The sequence below is a fragment of the Moschus berezovskii genome, chromosome 4, assembly GCF_049115385.1.
Source record: "Moschus berezovskii isolate FMDL1 chromosome 4, NW_MosBer_1.0, whole genome shotgun sequence".
NCBI lineage: Eukaryota > Metazoa > Chordata > Mammalia > Artiodactyla > Moschidae > Moschus > Moschus berezovskii.
Window position 1 is genome coordinate 21,325,083 of NC_142463.1, and position 9,359 is coordinate 21,334,441.

The following is a 9,359-nucleotide window of genomic DNA, read 5'->3' on the forward strand; positions in this document are numbered from 1 at the left end:
GTGGTGAGCAGAGGCTACTCTTCGTTGTGGTGCATGGCTTCTTACTGTGGTGTATTCTCTTGTTGGGGAGCATAGGCTCAGTAGTTGCAGCACACAGGCTCTAGAGGGCAGGCTCAGTAGTTGAGGCACATGGGCTTAGTTTCTCAGTGGCATGTGGAATATTCCCAGACCAACGATTGACCTTATGCACCTTGCATTGACAGGTGGATTCTTATCTACTGTATCACCAGGGAAGGCCTGCTCTTTTCTTTCGGAATCCATCTCCAATACTTATTTTCCATCCAAAGCTGGGACAGGAAACAGAAGCTTGGGGTTAGAATCTGGTACACTGGAATGGACAAGACTGGACTGCTAACCTCTGCTGCTAGTCTCACATCCAGGTGATCCTCAATGGCCATTGCCCTAGTATAAGTCTCCACCCTCTCTTGTCAGCCTTCCTCACCTCTCTCCTACCCTCCAAGTCTTTCCACCTCCCCACATTAATTTCCACGTTAGCCAGCGTGACTGATGCCTCAGTTCCCTTTACAGCCTTCAGTCCTCCCTGTGGCCTCTAGGGTCAAACTCCAGGTCCTCAGACTGGCCGGCAAGGCTGGGCATGTTCTGGGTCTGGCCTGCCTCTCCAGCCTCTCCCCTCAGTCTGAACCATCCTCAGACCCTGTGCCCCTGGAATTATCCGACAGCTGGCTGACTGTGCCTTGCCTCTTTGGTCTTGTCTATCCATGTCACTTTCTCTGCTAGGGAATGCTTGTTTATCTTTCCAGATGCAATACTAATGACCCCTCTTCTGGGAATGCGTCCATGACCTTTCTTTCTACCCCAGCTGTAATAAATTCCTCGCCATGGTTCCCGCAACAGGAAACACTTGACTGCCTTGATTTGTTTTGTGCTTTTCTCTCTGCCTCCTCTGGGAGTTCCTCCATGTCTGAGATAGCTCTGTCTCTCCAGCCCTCAGCACGAGTATTAGTAGCTCAGGATAGTAGTAGCTTACTGGGTATCTGTTGAATGCATGAACTCAGCCTCAGCTGGCTTCCCTGTTCAGGCCTGTGGCTTCATGCTACTGCTGCTCTGATCACCTCTGAAGTTGTGCAAAGTGGTATGAAGAAAGAACTGGCTTCAGTGTCCCTGCTGGTCAGGCTTCGCCTTCCTCTGGACACCCACAGTGAGGGAGCATTCTCTACCACATCCCACCAGGCCCAGAGGTATACCCTACTTTGGAGCATAAGCTTTGAGACACATACCCTCCTTCCTTCTCTCCCCACCACTTCCGTCTCCAAAAGTTTGCCAAGAGCCTAGTAAATCTCTGTACAGCAGCTGACAGGCCCTGTTGCCTCCTGGCATTACTCACCCGCTGTTGTCATTTGTCAGGAGAGAGGGAGAAGGAGCAGATGTTGTTGGAGATAGGAAGGAGTGAAGGGAGAGCAGGTGAGTCATACCTTGATATTCTAGGGCTTCCATCTTCTCGGTGAAAGGGCAAATGCTGACTCAGCAGAATTAGCTTCTTCTCTTTGGCCCTCTTTTCAGGGACAGGATGAATGATTGTCAGAAACCCCAGGGTCTCCCCTGAGGGAAGGTCCTCAGAGCTATCTGAGCCAGCCTGCTGCCTTTTAGCAGAACCTGGTTCACACTCTCTGCCCTTGTCCTCTCCTTCTCACAGACATATTTGTGATACCTATGGTCTGATTGGCTTTTTCACTTTCACTTTCAGACACTAACCGTGCTGTGGAGGGGCTCAGGGTTCAATCCATCTATGCTGATTTTAACTGTCTGCTTTAGTCGGTGAGTTTTGATAATGGGAAGAGCCATCACCCACCTCTGGGTGTGTCCAGCAGAGTCCTGGTCAGTCCCAAAGTCGATTCCAGATACTCGTTGCCAAGTCTGCAAATTGCTGTACTCTTGTAGCAGTGCTTGTAGTGAGCACCACAAATTTTACACATTTGCCAAATTTTAAGCAAACAGGTGCATGGTATGGAAACAAGCCCTGAATGGTTTCAGTTGTACCAGGTGTACACCAATGTAGTTCAATGTCCAGGGCAGAGAGTAGTGAGCTTATTGTCTTCTGGGGGTGGGGGTTGCTAGTTGCTAGGCAACTAGCAGCATTGCCCAGGGTTTCCAAAGTCCTCTAGCCTGTGCGGTCACATTACCCTTGATACTCAAATAGAAACATCTGAGATGCATTTCCACACATGGTGGAAAACTAGCATGATCCTCACAATATTTTCAGAAGCTTCTGTTTCTCTTGGTATTTCCTGGTTGTTGTAGTGATCTTAAACTTGTCTACAAATTCTTCCTATCAGAAAAGCGTAGTCTAATTCCGTCCCCTTGATGATGGACTGGCTTCAGTGATTTATTTCTCATAAACAAAAAGAGGCGAGGGACTTCTCTGGCAGTCCAGTGGTTAGGACTCTACGCTTCCATCACAGGGGGCATGGGTTTGATCCCTGGTTGGGAGCTAAGATCCTACATGCTATGCAGCACGGCCAACAAAGCAAAAGCAAAAACCAAAAAGCTGGAAAGAGGCAAAGGTGACGCTGTGTGATTCCTGAGGCTAGATTGTACCAGATGATAGAACTTCTATCAGTCTCTCTTTTTACATACTTGCTTTTGGAACCCAGCTGCCACGCTGTGAGGAAGCCCAGGACACATGAAGAGGCCATGTGCAGGTGTTCTGGCCAACAGCCTTAGCTGGGGCCCCAGGTGACAAACGTGAGTGTTAGGTGAATGAGGAAGCCTTTGAGAGGACTCCAGCCCTAGGAGGTCTGACTGCCACCATGCTGGCCTAGTAGCACTATCCTCTTTCTGTGCCACCTGGGTCCACATACACCATTGCTCCGCCTCCTTCACCCCCACAAAGCATCACTCATGCAAGGTTAGGACCTGTGGTGGGTGATATCAACGATTTGGGGCTGCAGAGGGGAGCTGCAGCAGAGATCAGGACAAATGAGAACTTGAATTTGAATATTAGACTCCCATTGGGGAAGATTCACAGGCACTCCACAGGGGATTTTTGCTGGTTCTACAAGCAAGGCCTCTGCCCTCACTATGGGGCTCTCTTTTCCACTCTCCATCCTCCTCTCCCTCTTCGGCTGCATTCATTCCTGTTTTCATAGGCAGTCATCCAACCATCCAGTGTTAGTCCATAAGTGTAAGGCTGCAAGAAATGAAAGATTATTTCTCTACATGTAAACTTATTTTCTTTCCCCAATGCCCTTCCTACAGGTGGTGGAAATGTATCTCAGTCAACTCTGGGTCTTCTCACTCCTTCTGCCAGGTGTGTGTTGAGTTCTGGGAGTCACTGCAGTACTGTTGAGGCTGGGCTGTGGGGTGCCTGTTTTCTCCCGAGTGTACACGGTTCTGCCTCGCCCTCACTCTTACTGTAGTTAGCAAAGGTGGCCACTGTGTCTTCCCTCGTGTCAAACCACAAGGTCTTTCCAGGTCAAACTCCCTCCCAGTTGCTCCTGAACCCCCCACCCCCCCGGGAGAACAGAGCATGCATCTGCTCCCGTGCTGTGAGGCTGTGAAGACCCATCAGCCTAGAAGCACCATGCAGGCCCTTCCTCAGCACCTTTCCAGAGCCACCTGGGCCATGCTGCTTTCCTAGGCTTGACCCCGGGAGGATGTGTGTCCCTTTTCCCTCTGAGTTCCCACACAGGTAACACGAGGACTTTCTCAGGAACTTGCCAGAGTCACACCTCTTCTTCACTGGCTCTTTCTCTGTCCCTGTGTTGTAGAATATGGAGTCACAAAACACCTTGGAGGACACTCAAGACAGTGGAGTACAGTTTATTACGCCAGTTTATATTGGTATACCAGTACCAATTCTAAGGGGAATTGGTTTACAACAAGGACCCCGATGATTTTGGAGGGCTTGGTTTTATACCCTCTGCTACAGGACTTGGAGAAGGCATCGGCACCCCACTCCAGTACTCTTGCCTGGAAAATCCCATGGGTGAAGGAGCCTGGTAGGCTGCAGTCCATGGGGTCGCTACGAGTCAGACACGACTGAGTGACTTCACTTTCACGGATTGGAGAAGGAAATGGCAACCCACTCCAGTGTTCTTTCCTGGAGAGTCCCAGGGACGGGGGAGCCTGGTGGGCTGCCGTCTATGGGGTCACACAGAGTCGGACACAACTGAAGTGACTTAGCAGCAGCAGCAGCACCTCCTCACAGTCATGGTTGGGAGGCCCTTAGCTCACTGGCAAATAAATTTCTGGGTTTAGAGCTTGACAATCTTCCACCTTTATTTGGGGATTTTCACATAAAAGTCCTTGATCTGAGAGGTGGAAAGTCACTTTGCCCCAGACCCCCCAATAGGAGAGTGACTATGGCATGCAGTGCTTTTAATAGCTGTCCCATAATCAGTTTGTCAGTCTCTTATTAAAATGACAACAGCTGCCACTTCTCTCAGACATGAGGGCCATCCAGAGGCTACGGGATCCAGCCTTTTTGATAAATAAGCCACAGTTCGCTGCCCTGAGCCTATTGCTTGTGTCAGCAATCTGAGTGCTACTTGTTCTTTCTCATAAATGTACAGAGTGCAAGTTTGGTTAAATCAGGGAGGCCTAGTACGGGGTCCTCTGTCACAGCTCTCTTTAATTGTTCAAAAGCATGATTCTGCTCTGGCTCCCAAGTTAGTCATTCCCGGGACCTGTAGTGGCAGAATACAGGGGTTTAGCTATTTGTGAAAATCCAGGTATCCAGATCTGGCAAAACCCCACAGCTCCTAAAGATTCTCTCACTTGCCTTTTGGTAGTAGGCTGGTTTATCTGACTGATCACTTGTTTTTGTTCTAAGCCCAAGGCAACCTCCCCTTCTTTTTAATAAATCCCACGTACTTTACCCTCAATCTGGCAGATTTGGGCCTTTTTCCACGACACCTTGTATCCAGCCTGGTCCAGCCAGCCCAAGAGAGTCTTAGTTCCTTCCCAGTGTGGAGAACAAATCTCTGCCATCAGGAGTAGGTCTTCTATATACTGTAAGATCTGACACTTGGTAGTATCTGACGGGAAGGAGAGGAGATCTGTTTCCAGGTCTTCCCCAAATATCTTAGGGGAATTTTTGAATCCTTTGTGGCAGCCAAGTCCAAGTCAGCTGGGACTTCTGACCTGTCCTGGGGTCTTCCCATTTGAAGGCAAAATTTTTTTGGCTAACTGGAGCCACTCTTATACAAAAAAAAGCCAAACAAGTAAAATACTGGGCATTAGGAGGCATTAGGCTTACTAAGCTCAAGTCCTGAACTAGCTGATAATCTTTTTCCCTGTTCTTCTTCACCGGGAGGATAGGGGTGTTCCATGGTGATTGGCATTCCACCAGTATGCCTGCCTCCTTCAGCCTATCAATGTGGAACTTGATTCCCTTCCTGACAGCCAGCGGTATAGGATATTGTTTTTTCCTTATGGACTGGGCCCCCACCTTTAGCTCTATTATCACCAAAGGGTGGTTTTACACAAGTCTGGGGGGGTTACTTTCAGCCCATACTTCAGGAAACAGCTTTGTTCAGGCTTCCAGGGTCTGCAACCCCCGCCTCCCCAGATGACTGATCAGCTTCCATTCATCTTCCCTTGGTATCATCACAGACAGGAGGAAAGTCTGTTCCCACTTGCAATTCAGCAGCGATTTCTATCATCTGGGTGTTGGTAAGAGCAGAGAACCCCTCCATCTTTTGGCATTTCCTTCTAATATCTGGATACGACTGGGCCACGAAGGCGGCGTGTAGGAGCCTTTGATTTTCAGGGGTGTCTGGATCAAAGTTGGTGTATCGTCGAAAGGCCTCACACAGTGTCTCATAAAACTCTGTGGGAGTCTTGTCTGCCTTTTGGATCATAGGGTTAGTCTTAGCCATGTTAGTAGGCTGGTGAGCCCCCTCTTGAGGCCTTGTATAATGTTGTCTTATACCGTTCCAAGGATTGCTTACCTTGGTCAGTATTGAAGTCCCAGTCTGCTCTTGTGTCTGGAGTGGCTTCTCGGGCCCAACTTTCAGGGTCCAGCTGGCCCTCTGGTACATTTTCTCAGAGCCACTTACGTGCCTCTGTGAGGATCTACTGTCTTTCTTCTGTACTGAAGAGGATGAGGAGAAGGTGGGCTATGTCATCCCACATCAGTTGGTGGGTCCTGAAAATAGTCTCCATTAGATGAATCATACCCCGTGGCTTCTCAGAATAGAGAGGGGTGTGTCTTTGCCCGTTCAAGCGATCCATGGTAGAGAATGGCTGATAGTTAAAGAGCAGTGGGGCCAGGATGGATGTGCCCGTCTGGCCCCCCTACAGCACTGCTTTGACCTCCCTAAGAGGCATTTGCAAAACCTCTCTCTCTTGAGGTTCCTTTGTAGACCTCAGCTGCCTCTAAACACTTGATTGTCCCTTTCCCCCCTCTTCTCAACTGGGGAGGGGTAGGTATAATATTGGTGCAGCAGCTCCCATTGCACTAGGTGGTGCAGTAGGAGGGAGAGAAACCTGCTCCACTGAGGGAGGCAGAGGAGGAAAGTCTCTCTTGTTCTTTCCTCTTGTTCTGGGGGTCCCCTTCATGTTCCCCAGTATGGAGGGGGTGGTGGGAGTTCTTCCTCCTCCGGATCATAATATAATTCCTTTAATTTTTCTCACTTGCATTTTGCCTGTGCCAGAAAAATCTTGCTTTCTACTTTTCCAAGATAACATACCTGGGCCCAAGGGGGTGTATTCTGTGCATTTAGTACTGGGTGGCCTGGCTGCCTGGTTACCACGGAGTACACAGCCCGAACTTTGTTCAATTTTAGGGTTCCCTCTGAGGGCCATCCTACCCCAAAGGATGGCCAGTCTATCTCACAAAATGTTCTAAGCTTGTCTGGGGTTAACTTCATACTCTAGTCTCCTCTAAAGCCCTTTTTGAAGTTTTTAATCATGTGTTCAAGGACGGTTGGCTTGGATTCTCCACTCCCCATCCTACTTTTCACGTTTCTTCTATCACTTACAGAAAGTCCAACTTCTATTTCATTGCTCCTTTGGGCTTCCCTGGTGGCTCAGAGGTTAAAGCATCTGCCTCCAATGTGGGAGACCTGGGTTCAATCCCTGGGTCGGGAAGATCCCCTGAAGAAGGAAACGGTAACCCACTCCAGTATTCTTGCCTGGAGAATCCCATGGACGGAGAAGCCTGGTAGGCTACAGTCCACGGGGTTGCAAAGAGTCGGACACGACTGAGCGACTTCTCTTTCACTTTGCCAGGGTCATGTACTCAGCCACTGCTGATGTCTCCACTCAAAGCACAACTGCCACTTTATCTCGGCTATGCTGCTGCTAAGTCACTTCAGTCGTGTCCGACTCTGTGTGACCCCATAGACGGAAGCCCACCAGGCTCCCCCGTCCCTGGGATTCTCCAGGCAAGAACACTGGAGTGGGTTGCCATTTCCTTCTCGGCTATGACCAGGGTGGAAAAGGCCTTACTTACTAAGTGTTTCAGTGGTAATCTCTCTCATGTTTTTCTCTCAGAAGCCAGCCAAATCCAAGCAATTAAGGCTTCCATCTACTCCTCTTTGCATAAGTCTGATCTTGGAGAGATCCAAGTCTGTCTTATCGTGGGTCAGTGCAGACAAACATGCACCCAGAGCCACAGTTCCCAGTCTGGTCCTAAACAACATCTGGGAGGTCCCTGAATCCCTAAGGAGAACTGGAGGGTGTTGTGGCACAGGGGACAGTCCCTTGTAAGCCAGAAAAGACATTGACAAACAACCAGCACAGATTCAGTTAACAGAATTTTACTTATTTCAGTAAACAATTCCCCACTGAGCCTACGAGGACACAGCTGCCACAGACTCATCCAAGGGGGTGATCAGGCCCCTTCTTCCACTATGACAGTGGGACGTACCTGTGTGCGCTTTCCTTCTGTTGTCTAGTCCTGTGAAATCCACCTGGAAAGAAGAGTCGATTAAACAAGGGCTGATTCGGGGGAGGAGGCGCCTTCCCCTTCTGGAGGCTCTCATCCCAGCAAGCCACAGGTGGAGGCTCAATGGGCCTCTCTCTCTGAGGGTTTCCCAGCCAACGCACCAGAATTGCTGTAGAATCTGGAGTCACAAAACACACCTCGGAGGACATTCAGGACAGTGGAATACTGTTTATTATGCCAGAGGGCCCAGGTGGAATTGGTTCACAACAAGGACCCCGATGAGTTCAGAGGACTCGGTTTTATACCCTCTGCTACATGCCTCTTCACACATTAGTAGTTAGTTTTACAACATGTAGGTGCTGAAAAATTAACAATTACAACATGCAGGTGCAGGCACTATCATTAATCTAATTGAGACAACCTGATCTTTACTTCCAATCTTTGTTTGCCATCTGTGAGGAGGCGGTTTCCTGATTTTTCTTTAACGATGGTTAACAGGGTTCAGGCCCAGTTCACATCCTGCCTTAAGATGGCTGACAGTCTTCAAGATGGAAGCCCTCTTGCCCTCCTCCCAGTGGCCCTGACACCTGCGGTACCCGTTCATTTGGTCTCAGCTATGGGAAGGTGGTACCAATTGTTCATGTACTATTCCTTTAAATCTACTGTTTATGTTACAGAGCTTATGCTCCAAATCCTTCAGGGCTTAGGTTTTAGAAGTCTGAAAGCCTGGTTTTTGCAACTCCAGGTCTTGCCTTTTGAATCTGCAAGTCAAGAATGCTACTCTGATTGCAAAGAATTTCAGGCCTAGCTAGTACCTAGAGTGTACTAGGAAGGGAATGGGGAGAGCAGTGCAGATTGCAGAGTCCTGGGAAGTAAATATCTTACACAGTGTTTTAAAGTCTCTTTGTCCATTCAGCTCACATCTAACCTGTGGCCAGGGACCGTGCTATTCTTAGTTGCTCAGTCATGTCCGACTCTTTGCAATCTTATCGACTGTAGCCCCCCAGGCTTCTCTGTCTATGGGGATTCTCCAGGCAAGAATACTGGAGTGGGTTGCCACACCTTCCTCCAGGGGATCTTCCCAACCCAGGGATCGAACCCATGTCTCCAGCGTTGCAGGCAGATTCTTTACCATCTGAATCACCAGGCACTTCATTTAATTTATCTCCAAACCAAAAGAACATTCTTTGCCTAAGAGCAATTCTACCTTCTTCCTAAGTCAGTTGGCCCAGATGGCAGGTAACTTTTAAAAGGAACACTTTCTCCTTATTGTTACATAATTATAAACTGTCTCCAGAGCTATAATGGAGACCAGCACTGGGGACCTTGAGACAGAAAGTAGTCACAGATGAGTTGCAGGGGTCGGGTATGGTTGACTTCCTGGAGGAAGTGACATTTGAGCTGGGAGAACATTCCACGCAGAGAGGAAAACAGAAGAAGAGCTACAGAGGTCATCCTGGGATCCAGGAGCAGGATAGGAAGGAGGGAACCACAGGGTGCTGATGGG

The 9,359-nt window shown here is 49.0% G+C and overlaps 1 long non-coding RNA gene across 1 annotated transcript; it reads right to left on the reverse strand.

Moving 5' to 3' along the window:
- Positions 1-3,026: 3,026 nt before the first annotated feature.
- Positions 3,027-8,113, reverse strand: LOC129540746 (uncharacterized). Its single transcript, XR_008682715.1, has 3 exons — positions 8,014-8,113; positions 7,835-7,877; positions 3,027-3,148 (listed from the first exon to the last, which is right to left on the reverse strand). It is a non-coding gene; the product is annotated as an uncharacterized LOC129540746 (long non-coding RNA).
- Between the last annotated feature and the right edge of the window lie 1,246 nt (positions 8,114-9,359).